Here is a 25,097-nt window from a genome sequence, read left to right as displayed (position 1 = left end):
GTGCACGGGCTTCAGTAGTTGTGGCACGTGGGTTCAGTAGTTGTGGCGCATGGGCTTAGTTGCTCCGCGGCATGTGGCATTTTCCCAGACCAGGGCTCGAACCCGTGCCCCCTGCATTGGCAGGTGGATTCTTATCCAGTGAGCCACCAGGGAAGCCCCACTTCATATCATTTCTATCGTACCTGCCTGCTATGTTGCAGTTAGCATTTAATGTTAGGAACATGGTGTTGGGGATTTAAAGCAGAAACCGGGGGAGGATTTCTAAGAAGTCGCAGAGGCCAAGATTGCTGAGGCCTCTGCTGTCTTCATCAGAAGAAACATTGACTGACTGTGGCAGGTCCTGTGAGATGTACAGTGACCTCTCCCATGATGGCATGTGACCTCAGCAGAGGAGGGAGAAGTGCCGGGGTTTTCCCCCATTGTCTTCCCCCTCATTCCGCCTGGATCTTGACTACCCTGCCCCCAGGAAAGGGCGGCCACAGCCGAAGGCAAACGAAAGTTTCCTTTTGGCTTTTGCACTTCCAAGGACCAAGACCCACTTGGTAGACTTTATGGTTTTAACTTGGTGGCATTTTTGCCGTATCTACTGGCTTGAGAACTGAGTCCGTGACTCTGCTCCTCTCCCCACTACACACACCTCTTTTACCCTAAGATTCAAGCCCACCGAGCTGTCCTGAGCCAGATGAAGCGGTCTATTGGTTCTCACCATTCCTGGGTCCTAGACCACCTAAGAATCTGTTGAAAACTTACAAATTCCCTCCCCCTGAAGGGTGTCTCTACAAATGTATGTAGAGTTTGCCTATAGTTTTGCAGGGATTCATAGCTTCCATGAAGCCCATGCTGAAGGATTTACTTTTACTATATACCCTTATTTGTTTTGAGTTTTGTTACCATCTGCATATATTACTTTTTAAAAAATTTTTTAAATTATCTATTTGTTTATTTTGGCTGTGTTGGGTCTTCGTTGCTATGCGCGGGCTTTCTCTAGTTGTGGTGAGCAGGAGCTAATCTTCGTTGCAGTGCATGGGCTTCTCATTGCGGCGGCTTCTCTTGTTGCAGAGCACGGGCTCTAGGCGCACAGGTTTTAGTAGTTGCGGCATGTGGGCTCAGTAGTTGCGGCGCTTGGGCTCTAGGGTATGCCGGCTTCAGTAGTTGTGGCGCATGGGCTTAGTTGCTCTGCGGCATGTGGAATCTTCCCGGACCAGGGATTGAACCTGTGTCCCCTGCATTGGCAGGCAGATTCTTAACCACTGCGCCACCAGGGAAGTCCTGCATATATTACTTTTGTTAATTGGATCTGTCTAGGTCACTTTTTTTTTTTTTTTTTTTGGCGGTACACGGGCCTCTCACTGTTGTGGCCTCTCCCGCTGCGGAGCACAGGCTCCGGACGCGGACGCGCAGGCCCAGCGGCCATGGCTCACGGGCCCAGCCGCTCCGCGGCATGTGGGATCTTCCCGGACCGGGGCATGAACCCGCGTCCCCTGCATTGGCAGGCGGACTCTCAACCACTGCGCCACCAGGGAAGCCCCCTCTAGGTCACTTTTGCAATTAACAAATTAGTCGAATAGAAGACCAAGAGCCCAAAACAGGTTTTTCTTATTTAAGTACAGTATTGAGTCCTGAGAGTTAATTTGAAAGCCCACTGTTCATTATTGACTTTTTCAATACCAAAACATATCAGTGTGACTGCCAAAGTGTTGAGAGCCAAAATAGTATTAGGAAAAATGATCAACAGTTGAATTTTTGTCTGAATTATTTTTAACAGAGTATGAAAAAAAATACCTCCTTATTTAAAAGCAGACATAAATATGTTGGGTTTGACTGTGTTAATGGTCTCCTATTCACAAGGGAATAAATTTACAGTTGCCAAAATGGCTCCTTGACAGCATGAAAAGGATGAGAGAGGATAATTACCACATCAGGAGCAAAGATACTGGGAAACCTCTGTACAGGGTTTTCACCAGAGCTTATCTTATGTGACTGTCTTTTTTATTTAAAAAGCTTCTTCTGAACTCGTAACAAGTGCTTTGCCTTGGTTGGACTCCATACAGGAGCCATCTTTTACAGTAAATCTTTCACTATACCAGAGTGTTGTAAGATTCCTGTATATTTCAAATGACAGTTATATTTTACTCTTCCCACCAAAGTTTATGTGACATTTTGTGCTCTGTTCTTAAAATCCATAAAAGTGAAATAACTAAGGGGAGGAAAGAGAAGGAGGTCGATGATGGAAGAAAAAAACTCTAGTGAGGATTCTCTAGTCTTCTAAAATTCCTTCCTATATAAAAATCAGCTGGGCAACTCACAGAGCTTTTCTTTCAACTCACTGTGAACTATTTGTCTTAGCGCGTGTTAGCACTGAACGCTGTTTCAGTTGTTGCTATGATGTAATATCATTTGCTGAGGTGATGAAACGTGGACTTCTTTTTAAATCTGGGACTGGAATGGAGGATGGGGGAGGGAAGAGGAGTGAGGCAATGACAGGGATGATGCAGCTCACAGGCATACAATTATTTCAGTAGCTGTACAGATTTAGTTTCAAACACTATTGAATACTCTGTGGGTGGTAGAATCATATGTGGCCAAGAATGTAGTTATAATAGCTAACATTTACTGAATGCTTACTTTTTGAAGCACTTTATATGTATTAACTCATCTGTGCGCTATGACCTCATTCAAATTCCGGCTCCTCCACTTCCTAGCTGTGCGAATGTGTGCAACTTACTTCTTTTTTTTTTTTTTTTTTTTTTTGCGGTACGCGGGCCTCTCACTGTTGTGGCCTCTCCCGTTGCAGAGCACAGGCGTGGAGGTCACCATATATACTTGAAACTGGTCGGACTGGAGTGTGCTGGGACGACCCAGATTGACTCTGAGGTCTGTCAGCTTCACAGATAATGGTTGCGGGGATCAGGGGTGGGGTTCCCGATCGCCCAGTGGCCTGGCTGGCTAGAGTGGCGCATGCTGGTTCTTGCCCCAATGACGAGTGTCTCCTGCCAGCTGCAAGTTCAGCCACATCACATTGGTAGCTTAAGGTTGGCCGTGGCGGGAGTATTTACACTGGGGACAAGGACAAATGCTATACAGATCCAGGTCCCCCCTACCCCCCGGTGTTACCCGTGTACCAGCGTACCACTGATGGTAATCTTAAATAATCATGAACTTGAGAGACGGGAGCAAGCAGAAGGATACGAGGTGGATGGGAAGGTGTTGAAAGTACAAAAAAGCAAGAAAATTATTCTTAAGGGGGATGAAAAGGCACAAATATTTAATGCTGAAAGAGGAAAAGGAGGATAATTTTTGTGTAGTTTCCTAGAGAGCTGAAGCAGTGGCATGCCTTTTCACAAGCACAGATGTCATCACTTTTTACGTAAAATGGGGTGTTTTCAGACCTTCAAGAAAGGGGGCTCCCCCTTGCTTCAACAACTTCTCTGAGGTACACACAGTACTGGAATTGTCAACGCGCGCGATGGCGGTCGGGTCCTCCGCTCTCTGTGCCTCCTGGTCCTTTTTAGGTTTCTGGCACACGGAAGGCAGTCAGTGTGGTGGATGAACGAAACCATGAATGAATCCTTATCACAGTGTTGCTCATGCTGTGTGCTTACAGCATCAAATCTTGCTTACTTGTTTGTCTCCCCAGTAGGGTGAACTCCAGGAAGAGCTAGGAATTTTGTATCTTTGTGTATCCTAGCGCCTACTGCTGTGCTGATTGAACGAATGAATTTAGTCGGTTTCAGTTTTTAGATAACATGCAGTTAGCAAAAGATCAGTTAGATTCTGGTCAATAAAACAAACTGGAGCCTTTCTTAAAATATTATAAAAAGGTAGCTTTGGGTTGTGTAAAACGTGGGTCAAATTCTCTTCTCTACTGTTGGAGGGCACTAGTCTGCCAGTACCGTACCTCAGTTTTCTTCGCACTATACGGAAGCGTTCCACTATCAAGGTCTCTTCCGAGTCTAAGATGCTGTGATTCTACAAGCAAGTAAAGTGCAGACTTTATGGGCTTAAAACCATGGGTCCTTTATTGCTGCATATTAAGATGCAAAGTTATATACTGCATGGAAATTTTCTATATTTTTGTTTGACTTCTTTGCCTCAGATTCTTTTACCCATATAAATGATCACTGATAAGCGATGCTGGCTAATAATTACTGCCTTATGCTATCCCATTTCTCTTTCTCCTCATCTGCGATAGGCTGAATAATGCCCGCTGCCTCCAACCTCCCACGCCAAGGTCATAATCCCCGGAACCTGTGAATGTATTACCTTATATGGCAAAAGAGACTTTGCAGACATAATTAAGGATCTTGAGATGGGGAGATTATTCAGGTGGCCCAATGCGATCACAGTGGTCCTGGTCATTTACTTGTCTTTAAAACTGGTGAACTTGACATTAAAACTATGGTCAACATAACAGTGGGGAGGCTTGTACTGCAGCACAGTGGGAAGCTCAACGCGTCTGCACGCACTGTGCCTGGTTCAACCACTGCTGGAAGTCTCCGAATTTCATTAGCACTCAACAGTTCACCCAATTCCCCAGAAAAGGAGAAAAACCCAAGCACCAAAGCCCCTCACTAATTATTGTAGATGCTCCCAGGTTACAGTTTCGCGGGGGGACGATAATGGCAGAATCATGTTAAACTAGAACAAAAGCTGAAGAAGACCAGGAAATTGTCCCCTTAGAGCCTTCAAAAGGAAGCAGCCCTTCCAACACCTTGACTTAAGCCCATAAAACTGATTTGGGACTTCTGGCCTCTAGAGCTGTAAGAGAAGAATTTGTATTGTTTTAAGCCCTGAAGTTGGTTGGTCATGTGTTATAGAAGCGGTAGAAACCAGTAAATCATCTCTTCTCGAGATTTACTTTTTTTTTTTAACCATGTTAAAAACCATTGAATTTTATTAACATATGTTACATTCATAAATATTCTAAGTAAAGTCTTTCACAATGCACTGTATGATCCTACATCAAAATACAGATTACAAGAATTCAGAAGCATTCTTGTTCTTCTGATCCACTGATCTGAGAATTGTGATTTCTGTGGTTTACAAAATAGAGGCTAATTATTTAGTAAACATGGATGTACCTTAATTTTCTGACCTTTTGGGGAAGGGTTACCTACACTTTTCTTAAATATCTGTGAAGATGTCTTTATTTGCACCGTGTCAACTAATATTCATGACTTTTATTGTTTTTATGAAGACAGATCATGATTTTAATGGACTGCCATCTTTTTATGCTTAAAAAGCAGTCGGAACAACCATTTAAAATTTAGAGTGAGCCTCGGTCTAACTTTAATACAAAGCATGATTCTCTGAACACTTAACCAGTAAATCATCACTTCTCCAGATTTACTTTTATTTTTAAAAAAATTTTTTCCAAGGGATGACTATATTTATTAAATTCATTTTATTGGAGTATGGCTGCTTTACAATGTTGTGTTACCCTCCACTGCACACATACAGATATGCCCTCCCTTTTGGAATTCCTTACCATTTAGGTTACCACAGTGCACTAGGTGAGTTCAGATTTACTTTTAAATAGAGCATCCTTTGCTTTCCAAACTTCACTGTCCATAGGATCACCTGGGTGTTCCATGCAAATGCAGATTCTGATTTAGGGGTGTCTGGGGATGAGCTTGAACCTTTGCAGCTGTGCTGGGTGCCCAGGTGATGCTGCTGCTAGCCCCAGCTCACACTGCAGAGGAAGGCTCTGGAGGCCGTATTCATGGTCCAGGCTTCCGTCTCCTCCATCAATTTGGTCAGCGTTCCTAAAATATCATATCCTGTTGGGGCTCTTTAGTTTCTGGAGGCATGTGGAGAATTAGAAAATGTTCCAGAGCGAGCCACAAAGACTTGGAGAAGAGCCAGTATGGGAAGAATCAAAGAGCTGTAATTATTCAACCTGAGGAAAAGAAGGCTGAGGCATGGTGTGATGATGATATGTAAGCACCTCGAGAGTTAATCAGTGGGGAATGGTGATTAACTGCTCCTCGTCTTGACTGAGCCAACTCCAGGATGAAAGAGCAAAGAGAATTTGGGTTCAGGAACGAGGGACAGGCAGGGAAGGCTGTGGTTCCATTTGATGTGTAGACTTTTGTAGCTGCGCGGGGCCCTGGGATCCAACTAGCTCCACCTCCTCATTTGCAGATGATGAAACAGAGGCCAGGAGTGACGTTTGCAAGGTCACAGGCAAATGACAGAGCCTGGAGTCGAACTCACTGCTTGATCACATTCACTGCACTACCTCAGTGGAGCATGCGCAGTGGGTTAAAAGATGGGTGGTCGGTCGCTCGTCTCTTTGAAGTCATTTAAAATTGAGGCAATCTCAGGGAGCCTTCAGGGTGATGGAAGTATTCTATGCCTTGCCCTTGGGTTTGGTTACAAAGGTGTGTGTGTGTGTGCGTGTGTAAAATCCATCAAGTTATACGCTTAGGATTTGTGTACCTGATGTGTGTGCCTATTATTCATCAATTTAAAAAAACTTTACCAGCATTTGGAAAATGAACACTCTGAACTTTTCATAATAGCCCCAGACTAGAAACAATCCAGATGTCCTTCAACAGTAGACAGGATAAATAAACCGTGGCATAGTCATGCAGTGGATTTCGATACAGCAGCGACAGTGAGTAAACTACTACAGTGCACAGCAACGTAGATGAATCCCAGAAGCAAGTTGTAAAATGAAAGAAGGCAAACAGGAGAGAACATTCCATGTATTTCCATTAAGGTAAAAGTCAAAACTGAGCAAACGTATCAGTGGTGTTAAAAGTCAGGGTGGTGGCTAGCTTCGAGAGGGGCGGTAGGGGCACAGGAAGGATGGGGTCTTGGGTGCTAGTAGATACATTTTTTAAAATCTGGCATCTCGTTGCACGGGTATATCCATTTTGTAAAAATGGAGTGAGGTGTATGTGTCTCATTTCTGTATTTGTGTAGATTACATCTCAGTTAAAGATTAACTTTAAAGTGGGACTGTTAGAAGGTTTAGCGGGGAACCTCTTACAAGCCTTTCTACTATTAAGTTCTGAAGAATTTAGTTTTAGGATTTATTTTAAAGGTACACAGGTAGACTGCATTAGAAACTGTGTGCTTTCATAGGATCATTAGAAAATACACGCTACAGGGAGCAATCTCCTGTTAAGGAATCTGTATATTTCAATCTCAGCAGTGGTAAATGAAAAGAAATTCATTCCGTAGTCTGCTTGCTTCCTGAGCTAGTACAGTCTTTCTTTCATGAAAATCTATGAAGCCAGCACCAGCCCTCAGTTCCTTTTTGGCTCTTTGTAGTTCTATAGAATGAAAGAATGGGGTCATTTTTTTCAGAGAAGCAGCTTGACATAAAGAGTAAGTTTGTTAGGAGACAGTTTTGTCATGCCGGGCACATTTTCCAGCAGCAGCGGCTGGAGCGCTCCATCGGGGTTCACATGATGGGAAGTGGTTCAGGGCAAGCAGCCGAACAATCAGAACACGTCCCTCTGAGCCAGAGTACACCAGTAGCCACATCCACTTCCGGCCACTGGCCGGAGAGTTTCAAGCTAGCTGGTTAGCTTACCTGAGAGCATCGCAGCCCGTGAGACGGTGCAGAAGGGAGTTAACATAGTGGGCCTGATACTGCTCTCCTTAACGAGGCCTGCTTGCGAGGTTGGCCCTTGGCTGGTGTCTGGGAGCTTGGCTGGTGAACAGTTCCCTACGTGGATGCGAAACTTGGCCCGAACCGATGAGGCTGGATCAGGGTGCCTAGACTGTCCAAACAGATGGCTTCTGCTTAACACCCGCTTGCCTTCCTGGAGGCTGGGATTTCACTCTGCCCAGGTCCCAGGTGCCTTTGCGGCCAGCCGGAGTCTTTCTAACAGCTGCCCTGGCAGAAGCATCTCATACCTGTCGTATTTTTGCCCCTGAGGGCAGAGAACGCCCCGTGTGACCCTTCATGGGATAGAGAGAGAGTAAGGACGCCTGCGTGTTGATTTCTCCAGACGCCACGTGTGTCTTATTCCGTTACGGTCTGTGTGGCTGTAATAAATTGTAACCGTGAGTACAGCTGGCTGCTGAGGGCCCTGAGACCTTCCAGTGAATCTCTGAACATAGGTGTGTTCTTGGGGGCACAGAAACCTAAGTGACTATTTAAAGCCGTTTTTCTGCTTTTTTCTAATGAAAATTAGGGTAGAAGGCACTCCCATGTGCTGCTGGTGGGAGTGCAAACGTGGACCAACCCTTTTTTTTTTTTTTTTTTTTTGCGGTACGCGGGCCTCTCACTGCTGTGGCCTCTCCCGCTGCAGAGCACAGGCTCCGGACGCACAGGCTCAGCGGCCACGGCTCACGGGCCCAGCCGCTCCGCGGCATGTGGGATCTTCCCGGACCGGGGCACGAACCCGCGTCCCCTGCATCGGCAGGTGGACTCTCAACCACTGCGCCACCAGGGAAGCCCCTGGACCAACCCTTTTTTTTTTTTTTTTTGCGTTACGGGGGCCTCTCACTGTTGTGGCCTCTCCCATTGCGGAGCACAGGCTCCGGACGCACAGGCTCAGCGGCCATGGCTCACGGGCCCAGCCGCTCCGCGGCATGTGGGATCTTCCCAGACCGGGGCACGAACCCACGTCCCCTGCATCGGCAGGCGGACTCGCAACCACTGCGCCACCAGGGAAGCCCAGGACCAACCCTTTTTGAGGACATGTTATCAGTCTATCAAAATCAGAAATTCATTGACCCCTTGACCCAAAATCTCACTTCTGGAAATGTATGCTGTAGCTCTACAGCTACCTGGACAAAACCATGGACGGACCAGTTTTTCCTTGTCTTCTTCCCTCAGGACTGACTTGTAATAGACAAAGGTCAGAAACCATCTTCTGCCTATAGAGGGCCGGCTAAATCTCCAGGGGTCTCACACTAGGAAGTACTGTGCAGCTGGAAAAAAGGATGAGGAAGTTGTACATTGATATGTAGAAAGATTTCTTGTGTGTATTAAGTGAAAAACAAGATATGAGACAGTAAATATCGTACACTACTTTTTGCAAAGGAAAGGTGGGAGGTGTGTGTGTTTATGCTTTAACTGTTAGAAGTGGTGCCCTGTATGGGGGTAAGTAATACACTCAGTAGAGGCTGGAGAAGTGAGAATTCTCCATGTGTAGGTCCTTACATTGCTCTGATTTTTCAACTGTGTCATTGTATTGCCTACTAACGTTTTAAAATTAATTGGAAACTGGAAAGGGCCGACAGGAGGCAGCATAGATGAGGTAGATCAAAGTCATGCCATTAGAAGTGAAAATAAGGAACATTTTTACATTCTTCAAATTTGCTTTTCCCTTTGCTTACTTCGACTGTGGCCCACAAGTTAGCCCCCAGTTTCTGTAAATTAAAAAAATAATTTGGCACCAAGCCACGCCCATTCTTTTCCCTGTTATTTACGGCTGTTTTTGTGCTACAAGGGCAGAGTGGAGTAGGTGGAACAGAGACCACGTGGCTGACAAAGCCTAAAATATTTACTGTACTAGTGTGGTGATGACTTTAGGAATTCCTATGTGAAGGTAATTTCTAGTTGTATTGTCTGTTTTTTTTTTTTGGCCGTGCCATCTGGCTTGAGGGATCTTAGTTCCCCGACCAGGGATCGAACCCGTGTCCCCTGCAGCAAAAGCAACGAGTCCTAACCACTGGACCGCCAGGGAATTCCCTTTAGTTTTATTGTCTTAATGTTATGATGATTGTTAATGTAATCCAGAAAAATCAGTGATATTCAGCCTGAGGCTGATTATGTTCAGTTGTTACACCACTCGTTTTTTGGTGAGTACTTACGGTGCGCCCATGTACACATCTGGCCTCCAGGCAGTGACGGTATTCACAGAACAATCACCTGATGCTGTAAAGCAGTGTGTGATTCTGTGAAAATGAATGGGACCAAGTGTGGGTGCCGTGTGAGTTCACAGAATGCCAGAGTGGGTGAGGACAGGCATCGTGGAAGTCCTGATAGTTCTGTCTTCTCAGTTTCTTTTGATGAGTCTGCCTTCTTCTTAATTTCATTCCTACCTGGTCCAGGCCATGATCATCTCTGACCTGAGTAGCTGTACCTGCTTCCTGACTATTTCTCCCACATCTTTTTTTTTTTTTTTTTTTTTTTTTTTTTTTACAGTGCAGGTCTTTTATTTTCTTTACACCCATCATGCCATGAATTCATAGGCAATGGGCTACAGCAGTTCAGGCTCCTTTCCATTGGTTCTCACAAAGTGTGCTTCTCTGGGTGGAGCAGGCTGGCGCTTCAGTTGAACCCAAGTACCTTTCTCTTTGGCTTCCTTCTTTTTCTGATCATTTTCCTTCACCCGTTTCAGGAAGCTATCCCGGCTCTTAGAGTGCTTAATATGCTCGATACGCACATTAATTCTCTTGGCAAGAATCTTGCCCTTAACTTGTTTGTTTACAATGATGCCAACAGCATGCTGGGTAACATTGTAGACTCTCCCAGTTTTGCCATGGTAACATTTGTGGGGCATTCCTTTTTGAACAGTGCCCATTCCCTTGATATCTACAATATCACCTTTCTTGTAGATTCGCATGTATGTGGCCAAAGGAACAACTCCATATTTCCAAAAGGCCTAGAGAACATGTAGCGGGTGCCCCTTCTCTTTCCCTTTGTGTTGGTCATTTTGGCAAATTACTGGAAGATGGCGGTTCCCTCCCACATCTATTTTTTAAACAGCTGGATTGTATAATTTGCACACCATCAAGTTCACCAGTTTTAAAGACAATTAAATGACTCAGTAAATTTGCCAAGTTGTATGGCCACCACTACCATCCAATTTTAGAACATTTCCATCACCCCAGAAGACCCCTTGACCTTATTTACAATTAATCCCTGTTCCCATCCCCAGTCCCAGGTTCCATGGGGAACCACTAATCAACTTTCTGTTTCCCTTTCCTGAACATTTTATATAAATGGAGTGAATAATATGTCTTCTTTTATGTCTGGCTTTTTTCACTGAACATAATGTTCTTGAGGTTCATACATGTTGAAGCATGTATCATTACTTTGTTTTAATTGCCAGATATTATTCCACTGTATGGAAAGGCCACATTTTCTTTATCTATTTACCAGTTGATGGACACTTGGGCTCTTTGTAATTTTTAGCAATTATAACTGATGCTGCTATGAATGAGTTTTTCTTGGGTGTATACTTTGCAGTAGAATTGTCATATGGATAATGCTGTTTAACTTTTTGAGATACTTCCATATTGTTGCCCAGAGTGGCTGCACCATTTATATTCTTGGCAGCAGGCAGTGCATGAGGGTTCCGGTTTCTCCTTAGCCTCACCAACACTTGTTGTTACCTTTTTTGATTATGGCTATTCTAGTTTTGGGAAAGTGAAGTGATATTTCATTCTCACATTTAGTTTTGTCAGATAGGTCCCTTAATATCTTTGTAATGGCTGTAGAATATTCATGTGGTTTCAGGCCTTAGAATGTAGAAAGAAAATGTAGGTGTTAATTCTGTACTTTACCTTCTGTGTCTTGAAACAAGTATAATTGAAGAAATAACAGAATTTTTAAAAGCCAATTAATATTTAAATCACAGTATTCGTAAAGTTGCTTGAAAAAGAACCTTGGTATTAAGCAAGTGTTAAAGCTGTAATTTGGAGGGCCTTTTTGGCTTTATTATAAAGTCCAATATTGTAATGACTCACCTGATGTGATATATAGGAGCCATTTTCTAACGCACCAGCATTAATCCACTTATAGCTGAGAGGCTAATGGATTAGCAAACACTTTCATTTTCTGTAAAGAAATGACTATTGTGAGGGCCTGAGTGATGGCAAGAAAGGAGGCTGAATAGCATCATAATTCATGTATTCAAACTGTGCAGAAATAGAGGTGGGATCAATGTTGCGTTGAAGTTTAGATGGGATGTTTATACCTTGCATTTAGAAATAATACAGTGAATCCATAAAGAACAAGAATCCTTATTTGTTTAAAGTAAACTTGGAGAGAGAAACTCATTGGTAAATGTTAAAATTTGGTCTCTGAATACTTAATTATATTAAACATTGTTTGGATTTTTTAAAATTGCCTCATTGCTCTCTTAACTGATTTTCTGCCAAATTTCTCTGTTGAACACTCAAAAGTTGGGCAGCAAGTTGCGTGTAAGAATGTTTGCAGACACATAAGGTGGTATTTTCGCTCATCTCAGATCGTTTCATAAGGTCTCATCTTTATATTATTACCGATTTGGGGATTTGGGATTTTAGAGTACCATGTTTATATATTTAACATATGGAAACATGACAAATCCTGGGCAAAAACGCTCAGTGCAAATAGACATATTGATAGAGCAGCCAGGCCATCTGCCCGTCTTTGTCCATTAGTGGTCATCTCACTGGTTTTGTTCAGAGAAAACGCTCACCTTATTGTACGTGCATGTGATGAGGCCAAGAAATGAGCGATTACTGTGTGTGGTGGCGACCCACCACAGTACTGACATTTGCCTTAAAAAGTGTGAGTCAGTACTAGGAAAGATGGTTAGTTAAAGACGAAAAAGTTAGTTTAAGAAAAAAAAAGGGTGGTGGGATAAATCAGGAATTTGGGAGTAACATATACACACTACTATATATAAAAGAGATAACCAACAAGGACCTACTGTATAGCACAGGGAACTATACTCAATATCTTGAAAGTATATGGGAAAAGAATCTGAAAAAGAATATATATATATATATATATATATATATCTGAATCACTTTGCTGTACAGCTGAAACTAACACAACATTGTAAATCAACTATACTCCAATATAAAAAATTAATTAAAGAAAAAAAAGGGCAGTGAGGATAGGGAAGGAGTCCGGATTTGCCCTAGTTGGTCAGAGTCGGTTTCTTGACCTTTCACTATATGGAACAAGAAAACAGAAATGTGAGCCTCCAGTGAGTGTCAGACAGACTTTTTATGAGCCATGGATGTTGGAAGAGTGTTTTTGGTTCAAGGGTCATGAGAGTAGTGCCCAGGAACACAGATCAGAATTAGACGTCTGAATGAGTCTAGAAATTCTGGGGGTGACTGGGAGATGCCATAGAGAGATGTGTGGAAATTCAGAATTCCGTGGAGGAAATGCAAGTGTGGAAAAGCAACAGGGCCCAGGTGGCAAAACCAGAGGTTTTGATGTTATGGAGAGGCAGCCAACTGGCAGAGGAAGGGAAAGATGGAAACTGAGGAAGGGAGAAGGGAATGGAGGGTGGAGGGCAGGGTTGTTGGTGTTCTTCTCTGGGGAATAGCACCCCCGACCCGTTCTCTCCAAGACAAAGAACCTACCACTTTAGACATGGTGCCCATTTGAGGCATGGGAGGAATCTTCAGAAGGACACAACCTCCTACACAGAGAGGGGCACATCTCCGAGAAAACCCATGACGAGAGCCATTGATTTGGAGGTTGCTCCGGGTTCTGTGTGGACGTGTCCCCCTTACAAAACAGGGAAATGAAAATTCAACACCTGTCAATGAAAGTTTCCTTGCAAGGTTGCTGGATGTCCTTAGTGTTAAGAAGCTAAAGCATCCCAGAGGAGCGGTGGAATGCTAAAGATTTAAACAAAACCCTAAAACTTGATTTAGAAATATATAACTAGTGGTAAGCTGAAAGCTAACTTTTAGTCGATTATAAATACAAAAAATATATATTGGAGGAGAGAGGATTTTTACTCTCAGTTTCCTCTCACATGGAAAAATCAAATCTATCTTTTGTGTGTGTGTGTGAAGCCTTTTGTTCTTGGAATAGGTTGTTGGAATAGGTGGGATTGAAGGCCATTTCATACAGATGCACAAAAATTCTGTGAGATGGAAAATGGCAGTCTGTCCTAAATGAATACTGAAAGAGCTGGAAGCTTTTCAACTGCTTAAATTTGTACTGTAGAAAAGAAAACATTCTGGCAAATTTTAGAAGATACCCCAGTAAGTAAGGCAAGATGTAGCCCAGCTTTCTTGGTCAGACTTTATAATAAAGACAATGAGTTGTCTCTTCTGTTTGTTGATTTTTGTTCAGAGGATAGTCAGTGGTAAAGAATGGTTAAAGAGCTCTAAACCACAGAGAGCTCAGCCACTATGTTGAAATCTCTTGGTAGATTCTGGGTGTGGGGAGAAACCACCTGTAGCTATAGACAAGTGGAAAACACCCTGGACCACACCATGAAATACTTTGTCTTACCTGAGTTTGAAGCCCTTCCAGATCCCAGCATTGACCTGGAGAATGACATGCTTCAGTTCCATGGGCTCTGAGTCTCTTTGTGCCCAAGGCTTGGCAGTCATCTTACTGTATCCAGCTGGAATAATAATGTTTATGCTGTTTGTTCAAATAATTCTGACTGTACTAAGTTGATGAAATTCTTAAATGGAGTGTTTGACTTTCCTAGGATATATATGTAATCAGAGCACCTTTTAACTGTCAGAAGATTAAGGCACTAAAAGTTTTTGCCATCTAATGAACATCAGTCCAGTGTGAAGTGAGGTTTTTCCAGTCACTTTTAATATAAACAACATTTGTGTTAAAATAGGATTCTATAAAAATGGAATTTAGGGACTTCCCCAGTGGCTCAGTGGTTAAGAATCCACCTGCCAGTACCGGGGACACGGCTTCGATCCCTGGTCCGGGAACATCCCACATGCCGCGGAGCAGCTAAGTCCGTGCTCCACAACTATTGAGGCTGCACTCTAGAGCCCGCAAGGCACAACTACTGAGCCCGCCTGGCACAACTACTGAAGCTCGCTCACCTAGAGCCCGTGCTCTGCAACAAGAGAAGCCACCACAATGAAGAGTAGCCCCTGCTCGACGCAACTAGAGAAAGCCTGTGCGCAGCAATGAAGACCCAACGCAGCCATAAATGAATGAATGAATTTGGGAATCCCCAAATAGCCAAAACTACAAAGCTAAATCAAGGCAGTGTGGTACTGGCATAAGAATAGACATAAAGATCAGTAGAATTGAATTGAGAGTCCAGAAGTAATCCTTACACTTGTGGTCAATTGATTTTCAACAAGGGTACTGCTATAGACTGAATGTTTGTGCTGGCCCCTCCCCCTCATTCATATGTTGAAACCTAATCCCTGATATGATGCTGTTTGGAGGTGGGGCCTTTGGAAGGTGGTTAGGTCATAAAGGTGGAGCCCTCATGAATGGGATTAGTGCCCTTACAAAAGAAGCCCCAGAAAGCTCCCTCACCTCTTCCACTTTATGGGGACACAGGGAGGAGTTGGCCATCCATGAACCAGGAAATGGAACCTCACTAGCCATAGAATCTGCTGGCACCTTGAGGTTGGTCTTCCTAGCCTCCAGAACTGTGAGAAACAAATTTTTGTTGTTTAAACCAACCAGTTTATTATAGCAGCCCGGATGGACTAAGATATAGGTACCAAGATAATTAAATGTGGAAAGAATAGTCTTTTCAACAAATGGTACTGAGACCACTGGATATCCACATGCAAAAGAATGAAGTTGGACCCCTACTTCACATCATTCACAAACATTAACTCAAAATGGATCATAGGCTAAATGTAAAAAAGTTAAAGTGAAAAAACTAGAAAATGTAGGAGTAAAACTTCATGACCTTTCTTAGGTGGAACACCAAAAGTATGAGCAATAAAAGAAAAACTAGATAAATTGTACTTTATCAAAATTTCAAACTTTTGTACTACGGAGGATACCATCAAGAAAATGCCAAGATAACTGACAGAATGGGAGAAAATATTTGCAAATCCTATATCTAAGGGACTCATATCTAGAATATATATTTTTTAAAGTCTTACAATTCAATAATAAAAAGGCAACCCCAAATAAAAATAGACGAAGGATTTAATAGTTATTTCTTCAAAAAAGATAAATGGACAATAAACACATGATAAGATGTTGAACATCACTAGTCATTGGGGACATGCAAATCGAAACCACAGTGAGGTACCACTTCACACCCACTAAGATGGCTGAAGTAAAAAAGACAGTAGCAAGTATTGGTGAGGACATGGAAACAATGAAACCCTCGCACATTGCAGGTAGAGATGTAAAATGGTGCCGCTTCTTTGGAAAACAGTCTCGCAGTTCCTCAAATGGTTAAATGTGGAGTTACCATATGACCCAGCAATTCCACTCTTAGGTATATACCCAAGAGAAATGAAAACTTATGTCCACACAAAAACTTGTACATGAAGTTCATAGCAGCGTTATGTATAATAGCCAAAAAGTAGAAACAACCCAAATGTCCATAAGCTGATGAATGGATAAACAAAATGTGCATATCATATCATTGAATATTATTCATCAATTAAACAATGAAATACTGATACATACTACAACATGGACGACCCCCTGAAAACATGCTAAGTGAAAGAAGCCAGTTATCGTTTTCTTCGGATATATGCCCTATAATTCAAAAAGATACATGTACCCCAATGTTTGCTGCAGCACTATTCACAGTAGCCAAGATATGAAAGCAACCTAACTGTCCATGGACAGATGAATGGATAAAGAAGATGTGGTGTATATATATATGTGTGTGTGTGTATACACACACACACACATATACACAATGGAATATTACTCAGCCATAAAAAAGAATGAAATGCCATTTGCAGCAACATGGATGGACCTAGAGGTTATCATACTAAGTGAAGTAAGCCAGACAAAGATAAATATCATATGATATTGCTTATATGTGGAATCTTTAAAAAAATGATACAAATGGACTTATTTACAAAACAGAAACAGACTCACATACATAGACAACAAACTTATGGTTACTAAAGGGGGAAGGGGGGAGGATAAATTAGGCATTTAGGATTAACATGTACACACGACTGTATAGAAAATAGACAACCAACAAGGACCTACTGTAGAGCACAGGGAGCTCTACTCAATATTTTGTAATAACCTATAAGGGAAAAGAATCTGAAAAAGAGTATATTATGTACACACACACACACACACACACACACACACACACACACACTGAATTACTTGGCTGTATACCTGAAACTAACACAACATTCTAAATCAACTATACTTCCATGAAAAGAAAGGAAGAAGCCAATTACAAAGGACCATATATCTAAGTCCAGAACAGGCAAATTTATAGATAGGAAAAGTAGATTAGAGATTGCTTAGAGCCAGAGTTGGCGAGTGGGGTAGGGCTGGGAGGAAAGGGGACTGACTGCCAGTGGGATCAGAGTTTCTTTTAGGGGTGACCAAAATTTTCAAAATTAGATCGTGATGACAGTTACAGCCGTAGAATTGAAACAAGTGGAAAGGGAGGAATAAACTAAAAACTATTGAATTGCATACTTTCATATGGGTGAATTATGTGGTATGGCAATAATATCTCCAATTAAGCTGTTTTTTTTAAACATGGGTTTTGGCCTAATCATACATTTTAACCAGTGAAAGAAATATGTTGAGTAAATGTTAGTAATCCATCAATTTATGTTCTGCCCGTTGACTCATATTTTAATTAGGGAAATATGCATCTCTAATTACTGCCATTGTGTGCCTCAGGCTCATGTGTTTGGATAGATCTCTTTGTCCGTGGAAATAGTTGTTCTTTAATCAGGTCAATAAAACAATTACTGCTGGCAGATGGATGTGCCTCCTGTTCAACATCGAGGTCATTTTGAGCCCCTGGGCTGTACAAACTGTAGGTGGAAAATGAAAACCACTTGGTGTTTCTAGAGATTGAGCCCTACCAATGTAATATATTCGATATGTAAATTTACACTTAATAATAAGCTTTGCCAGGTGTTCCCTCTCTGGTAGTGAAGGGCTGTTTACTTACCAATTTTTTTTTTTTTGTGTGTGTGTGTGTGTGGTACGTGGGCCTCTCACTGCTGTGGCCTCTCCCGTTGCGGAGCACAGGCTCCGGACGTGCAGGCTCAGCGGCCATGGCTCGCGGGCCCAGCCGCTCCGCGGCATGTGGGATCTTCCCGGACCGGGGCACGAACCCGTGTCCCCTGCATTGGCAGGCGGACTCTCAACTACTGCGCCACCAGGGAAGCCCCTACTTACCAATTTTTAAAAGAGGTTGTGCTATGCGGTCCATTTTTATTTCTTTCAGACAGAAAAATGATACTCTTTATTTTAAAAGCCACTGGACATAAGCATTGCCAATATCCTAGTAATTATCATTTGAAAAATTAGGTTCTCATAGAATGTGACCATGTTTTTCTCAGCCTAGGCTAGGTGCTTTGGCGTGGCACCAGAGAAGTAATGTGTGTGGTCTCTGTCCCATCAGAGGTCAAAGCCTTTGTGGAAAAAAGCAGATGGACACTTAGGAGAAAAAGAATGTCATAATGTGGTCAATGAGGGGGACATAGACGTGAGACATAGTGAGAATCGAATCATGGGGAGGGTTCCCCACAAGCTACAGCTCTTGAGTTACACCTTGAAAATGAATAGAATTAGAACAAGTGGATGAGGAGAGGGAAATGTGAGGAGGAAAGTGGCCCAAGAAGCAGAGATAAGAAGGTACACGTGGGGAACCAGGAGGATCCTGGAGGGTGAGCATGGATGAGTTGGTTTCCAGGAGGGTGATCCACATGGGTCTGTGAGAGCCAATCTAATCTAGTAGGCAGGGGTTCTATTGTAGATTGTGGGAACCACTTGATGGAAGTTCATTTCGGACCAATAAGCCTTGATCTGGGATTTGAGATGGGAGATTGGAGAGGTTGGTAACCAGCTGGACAGCAATGGTTACCATCCAAGCCAGAGGCCGGGAGAGATTGGATAATGGGGCAAGGATGGATTTGAACTACACACACATACACACACACACGCATACACACACACACAAAAATATATCTGGTAACTAACCCAGTGTGGAGAAGTCATAGCCAACTTATATGTATTTTAGAGAGAGAAGAGAGTATGTATGTATATATTGCATGTAGAAGGATTTTATGGAATTTGAGTGACTGTCCCAGACAATACAGTGAAGTGGGAATATAGTATGAGCATTTTATAGATGTGTAGACATGGATGTCAGAGAGGTAGAAGTTAAATACTTCCCAAAGTGACTTAGCTCATAAATGGAGGAGCTGGAATTCTGAATGCCTAAAGATGTTAAGTTGTTGAGATGGGGTGATGCTTCCTGATGACAGGAAGGAGAGCATTGGGAAGAATGAGGGGGTGGCATCAGATGGGGGTGGACAAGATGAATTCAACTTAGCATATTTTTTTTTTCTTTTTTTTTTTTTTTTCTTTTTGCGTTACGGGGGCCTCTCACTGTTGTGGCCTCCCCCGTTGCGGAGCGCAGGCTCCGGACGCGCAGGCTCAGCGGCCATGGCTCACGGGCCCAGCCGCTCTGCGGCATGTGGGATCTTCCCGGACCGGGGCACGAACCCGTGTCCCCTGCATCGGCAGGCGGACTCTCAACCACTGCGCCACCTGGAAAGCCCCCAACTTAGCATATTTTGAGTTTAGAAGGATGTGAAATATTTAAGTGAAAATATGTGAATGTGTAAACATGTATTGTGTGTACATGGGACACATGTATGTGCGCACACACCACGTGTGTTTGTGGGTGTGTCCTGTGCGTGCATGTATATACCTGCATTTGTGCACGATGTATGCTTATATGTGTATACATATATACACACATACATGTGTATGCATGTCTATATGTGAGGTGTTTGTGAGTGCATGTGTACATGTGTGTTGAAGCACATAGATGTATATATTATGTGTGCACGTATACGGTACACACGCACACATTATACATCCGCATGCTTTCACTTCAGTATGTTACAGCCTTCTAAATGTAAAATATTCTAAGTTGAATTCATCGTCCCCATCTCCACCAGAACTTTCTTCATCCTTCTCTTCATCTGTGTATATATCGACATACATGTGAATGTATATCCATATATACACGTACGTGTGGTGTGTGTTGTAAATGAGCCTCTGGTGCTTAGAAAAGAAATGATGTCCTAAAATTTAGAATGGAAGGGTTTCAACCTACAGAAAGCATTTGAATCTATTAGAAAGGGTGACCCCATGAGAAAGAGACTGGGCACCCAACCGAGCCTCGGAAACATTCCCAGTCAGATCATAAATAGAATAGGAGAGTGCCCTCCGGGGGAGAAGGGATTCCTTCCTACATGGGCAGGTGTCTCTAGGCAGTGCCTGACCAGAAGTAGGAGCCCAGCAATGTTGGGCTGAATGTTTGTCAGTGTTGCAGGTTTTTATTTTTTATTTTATCAAAAAAATTTTTTAAATTAAAGTATAGTTGATTTACAATGTTACATTTGTTTCAGCTGTACAGCACAGTGATTCAGTTATACAAATACATATATCTGTTCTTTTCTAGATTCCTTTCCAGATTCTTTTCCATTATAGGTTATCACAAGATGTTGAGTAGGGTTCCCTGTGCTATACAGTAGGTCCTTGTTTATCTATTTTGTTTACAGTAGTGTGTATCTGTTCATCCCAAACTCCTAATTTATCCCCCCCGCCACCTTTCCCCTTTGGTTTGTTCTCTGTGTCTGTGAGTCTGTTTCTGTTTTGGCAATAAGTTCATTTGTATCATACTTTAGATTCCACCTATATGTTATATCATATGATATTTGTCCGCTGTCTTTCTTCACTTAGTATGATCATCTCTAGGTCCATCTATGTTGCTGCAAATGGCATTATTTCATTCTTTTTTATGGCTGAGTAGTATTCCATTGCATATACGTACCACTTCTGTATCCATTCATCTGTCGATGGACATTTAGGCTGCTTCCATGTCCTGGCTATTGTAAATAGTTCTGCAGTGAACATTGGGTTGCATATATCTTTTTGAATTATGGTTTAATCAGGGTATGTGCCCAGGAGTGGGATTGCTGGATCATGGTAGCTCTATTTTTAGTTTTTTAAGGAACCTCCATACTGTTCTCCATAGTGGCCGTTGTTTGTCAGAATGTTTGTCAGTGTTGTGGGTTTTTTAAAAAATATTTATTGTGTGCCTACTATGTACCAGGCATTGAGTGAGGACCCGGGGGAGGGGGGGCCACCAGGAAGTTTCAGACATGGCACCAGCCCCCAGAGTCCTGGGCCAGGCCGGGAGATCACGCTTAAAGCACTAGCATAGCCCACAGTGGGAGAGGAAGTGCCGGGGCTTCAGAGAGCAGGGCAGCTCAGGTCACTGGGGGTCACAGAGGAGGACACCAGGGCCGAGCCTGAGGGGTGGGTGGCATGATGCTCAGCCACATAGTCCCCACGGCGGACAGGGCTCCCACCCTGTGGTGGTGTCCTCCAGAAGGAGGTATTTCCCATAAACTCATTAGCTCTGATGGAGCAAATGTCTTGAAAAACTTGTAAACCAACTCTGACCTGCTTTCTTATGCTCTCATTTTGAAGTCTACCTTGGCACTTTTCTCATTCGTGGATCGTGCTTTTAGTGCTGTCTCTAAACACACATCACCAAACCCCAAATCATGCAGACTTTCTCCTATATTTTCCTCTACGAGTTTTATAGTTTTACATTTTGGCCTATGATCCATTTTGAGTTAATGTTTTTTTTTTTTTTAAGGTGTGTGTCTAAGCTCACGTTTTGGCCTATGGACATCCGATTATTCCAGCACCATTTGTTGAAAAGAATAGCCTTTCTCAGTCAAGTTACCTTTGGCAGAAGTCAGTTGACTATATTTGTGCGTGTCTATTTCTGGGCTCTCTGTTCTGTTCCACTGACCTGTGTGTTTGCCCTTTTGTCAAAAGCACATTCCCTTGATTGACGTCGCTTTATAGTAAGTCTTGAAATTGGGTACTGCTAGTCCTCTGACTTTGTTCTTCTTTTTCAGAATGATTCTGGCTGTCCTCATTTCTTTGCCTTTCCATAAGAACTCTAGAATCTGCTCGCTGCTAGCCACCAAAAGGCTGGCCAGGATTTTGACTTGACTGCATTGGGTCTGTAGATTCCGATTACAGAGAATTAAGCTATTGTTTTGAACACTGGTTTTTATGTCGGGCTTCAAGACCTGGTATTAGGAAAGGCCCAAACTGAGAAATCCTGCAGGCCAGAGAAGCATCAGTTAACAGAGAAAAAGGGGCTGGGGCCTGTGCTGTACATGAGAAAGCAAGGTGGAGGTGGGAGCCGAGGGTTTTGGGGGTCCAGTTAGAGAAAACAGAGAGACAGGCTGACTCAGGATCAGCGACTGGGGACTGGATCGCATGCTCACAGACGCACTTTGGTCCCAGTGTGAGGGACACAGACCTGAAGGCAGGAGCAACGTTAAGGCATCTGATAAAGGCCAGAGACTTACCGTAGCTCTGTGGGGCATGGTTGGGAGGCAAAGCAGATGGCTCCCGATGTCATTTTTGGCAGGAGGGCCTCCCCATGAGCCAGGCTTAGCCCAAGCTGGCGCCTGGATCCATCCTGACCCTGGGGAGAGCTCTAACGCTCCGAGTCTCTCCGGGGGACCTTGAAAACCACCCACCTAGCCCTAGGGAAGGAAGTGGAGTTTGCGGGAGGAAGGGAGTCATTTCAAGTTATCCCTGATGGTGCTGGGTTACTATTAAAGGGCTCAGAGCCACTGCAAAGAATTCGCTCAGAGCCAGAGAAATCTTCATTTCTCCCGCCTCGAGTTGAGACGAGACTCTGTCTTTTGGAGAATTACTGTTCAGTGGCACGGAACACTCAGCATTTCTTTTGCCGGCCGCTTAGAGATTTGCTAGATTGATGTTTTTATGACCTTTCAAATGTTCCAGTCTGGTTGGCCGTAGCGCCTGTTGCAGCTTTAAGAGTCTCCGTTAGCCAAGACAAAGGTGACAGGGACAGCCTCCGAGGTAGGGTGATGTGAAGTGATGGGCCTCGTCCAGTCTAGGGCGGTTGGAGCATCCACGATGCCTTTCAGTCTTTTTTCTTCTTTTTATTAGTGGTGATTGGAAACGTATAAATAAACATGGCAAGGGTGTCCCCTTGGAGGATTCCCCCTTAGTAAGTATTTACAATAACCAGATCTCTTCATGTCGTCAGTTTCTCTGAGAGAAAGGGAGATGTCACGCTCCATAGCCAGCTTGGAGGAAGAATTTCGGGATAATTGTTATTTTTTAATCAAAGAGTTTAATTGTAATTTAGTAAGAGGGCAGATGCGGATTACTCAGTGGCCCAGTAAATATTTTACAATAAGTTTTGAGGCCCTCGGAGAAAAGGCTCACTTTAAGAAGATGGAAAAGCACAGCAGCCTCTTTGAGGGAGGCACATCATTACATTCAGATACTGTTGCTAAGAACAGCCTGGCTTTTCCCCTCCCCTCTCTCTGCTGCTTTTTAAAAGCAGCAGCTTAAAAGCGTCTATTGTGTGGAGGGGAGAAATATGCTAATTTGAGGCACACTTCCCCTCGGAGTCTTTTTTGAGCCTGTCATAGGTGAGATATGACTGATGATAAAGAGAGGGGGAGGCGGCAGGGCTCTTACTGTGCCCAGAGAAAGGGGCTGAAGCCGGCGGCCACTCCAGGCACCCATGATGCCCCTGGGGTGTGCGGGCCCCCGAGCTGAGTGGGTCCCACTGGGCGCACTAGCCCGCCACCCCCCACTCCCAGGGAGGTGGTGTGCTGAAAATCATGAAATGCAAGGGACTGGGGGGAGGGGGGAACCTTCCACCTCCTAGACACACCGTAGCCAAGAAAAAAAAAAAAATCAGTGTTTTGAAATGGCAGCAAAAATTTATTATGCCAAGGCTATGATGGAAGCGTGATCCAGATACTTGGGCCCCCATAGCCCGTCTGCACGGTGTAATACCATTTGGGTCGTGTTCATTTTTGTTGAGTCTTCATTCACTCACTCGGCTCTCCCCTTGGATCACTAGTTGTGTGGCTCAAGTTCGAGGCATTGAACTGTGATTTTTTTTCCCGTGGCAAAGTGAGCCAGGACCTCTGTACAATGAGATGACAGTATCCGGATGTGCAATGGTTCCTTCCACAAAAGGAAAAACACGTTTTCCTTTTACTCCGACTGGCTGATTTTTAGGCAGGGAAGTGCATTGATTTAATTCCTTGTGGACACATTTTAGCGCAGCTAGTTTTTTAAACGTGTGAATTTTATAACTGAAGAAAAACACAGGCATTACCAAACAGCCATTTGGTTGCAGAAGTGCTTCCAGATTGAAATTTCACATGACTCATTGGGGGCAGTTCATATACTTGTCATTTATACTTGTATTCTATCCATATAGTCCTATGGTTTTAATACCACCGTTGGAAGCCAGGAAATGAGTGTTAATTGAATTCTAGGTTTGCTTTGAGTACTTAGTAGATATGGATGGTTGTATGCTTTAGGTGGGAAACGAGTATATAGGATGTCCTTATTGCATTGGTCTCTAAATGTACTTTTTTTTTTTAAGCATTGCGTCTTTGTTTCTCTTCCTGATAAAGTTTGAAAAGCTAAAACATGAGAAATCTTTGTGTTGTAAAAATGGGAAGTTACTCACAGCCACGGAGCTTCATTAGATAGAAACTAGAGTTGGAATTCATTCATTCACCCCTACAAAGAAGTAGCTCAGGTACCTGGATGCACACATGTATTAAATGAACGAGACTGTACATTTGCTTCCTCCTTAAATTAAGGTGGGGAGTCTTCCGTTTCGTGGGTTCTGTTCGCTGGTCTGGTGAGCACGCTTTAACATTAAAATCACAGCCTATAAACAGCTTCCATTAATCTTTTTTTCTGATTAAAGTCATAGTAGGCTAAGGCTCTCATAGTGAAGAAGCAGATCAGCCACCTTTTTTAGTGACTCTTACTGGTCACAAGTCCAAGACTTGTCTCATTCAAATGCGCACAGATCACAGAGCAATGGTTTAACATGTTTCCTTTGTACATTTTTTTAACCTTTAGTGATAATAATTTAAGCTGTGAAATCATTTTTGTCTTTACCCTCACTGAATGTATGAAAACAAGCATGGGGTTAAAGAGTTTGAAATCCATATCTCATTTCCTTTGAATACTTCCACTGGGATTAGCAGTAATTAGTGAAAAATAATCAAATTACTTTTTATTTTATTTTATTTTAACGTCTTTATTGGAGTGTAATTGCTTTACAGTGTTGTTTCTGCTGTATAACAAGGTGAATCTCAAATTACTTTTTTTTTTTTTTTTTTTTTTTTTTTTTTTTTTTTTTTTTTTT

The 25,097-nt window shown here is 43.0% G+C and overlaps 1 pseudogene across 1 annotated transcript; it reads right to left on the bottom strand.

Moving 5' to 3' along the window:
- Positions 1-10,107: 10,107 nt before the first annotated feature.
- LOC307069227 (large ribosomal subunit protein eL21-like) lies at positions 10,108-10,624 on the bottom strand (annotated as a pseudogene). Its single transcript has one exon. The product of its transcript is annotated as a large ribosomal subunit protein eL21-like (transcript).
- Between the last annotated feature and the right edge of the window lie 14,473 nt (positions 10,625-25,097).

Source organism: Hyperoodon ampullatus (genome assembly GCF_949752795.1).
Source record: "Hyperoodon ampullatus genome assembly, chromosome: X".
Taxonomy (NCBI): domain Eukaryota; kingdom Metazoa; phylum Chordata; class Mammalia; order Artiodactyla; family Ziphiidae; genus Hyperoodon; species Hyperoodon ampullatus.
This window is presented reverse-complemented; position numbering and strand designations above follow the sequence as displayed.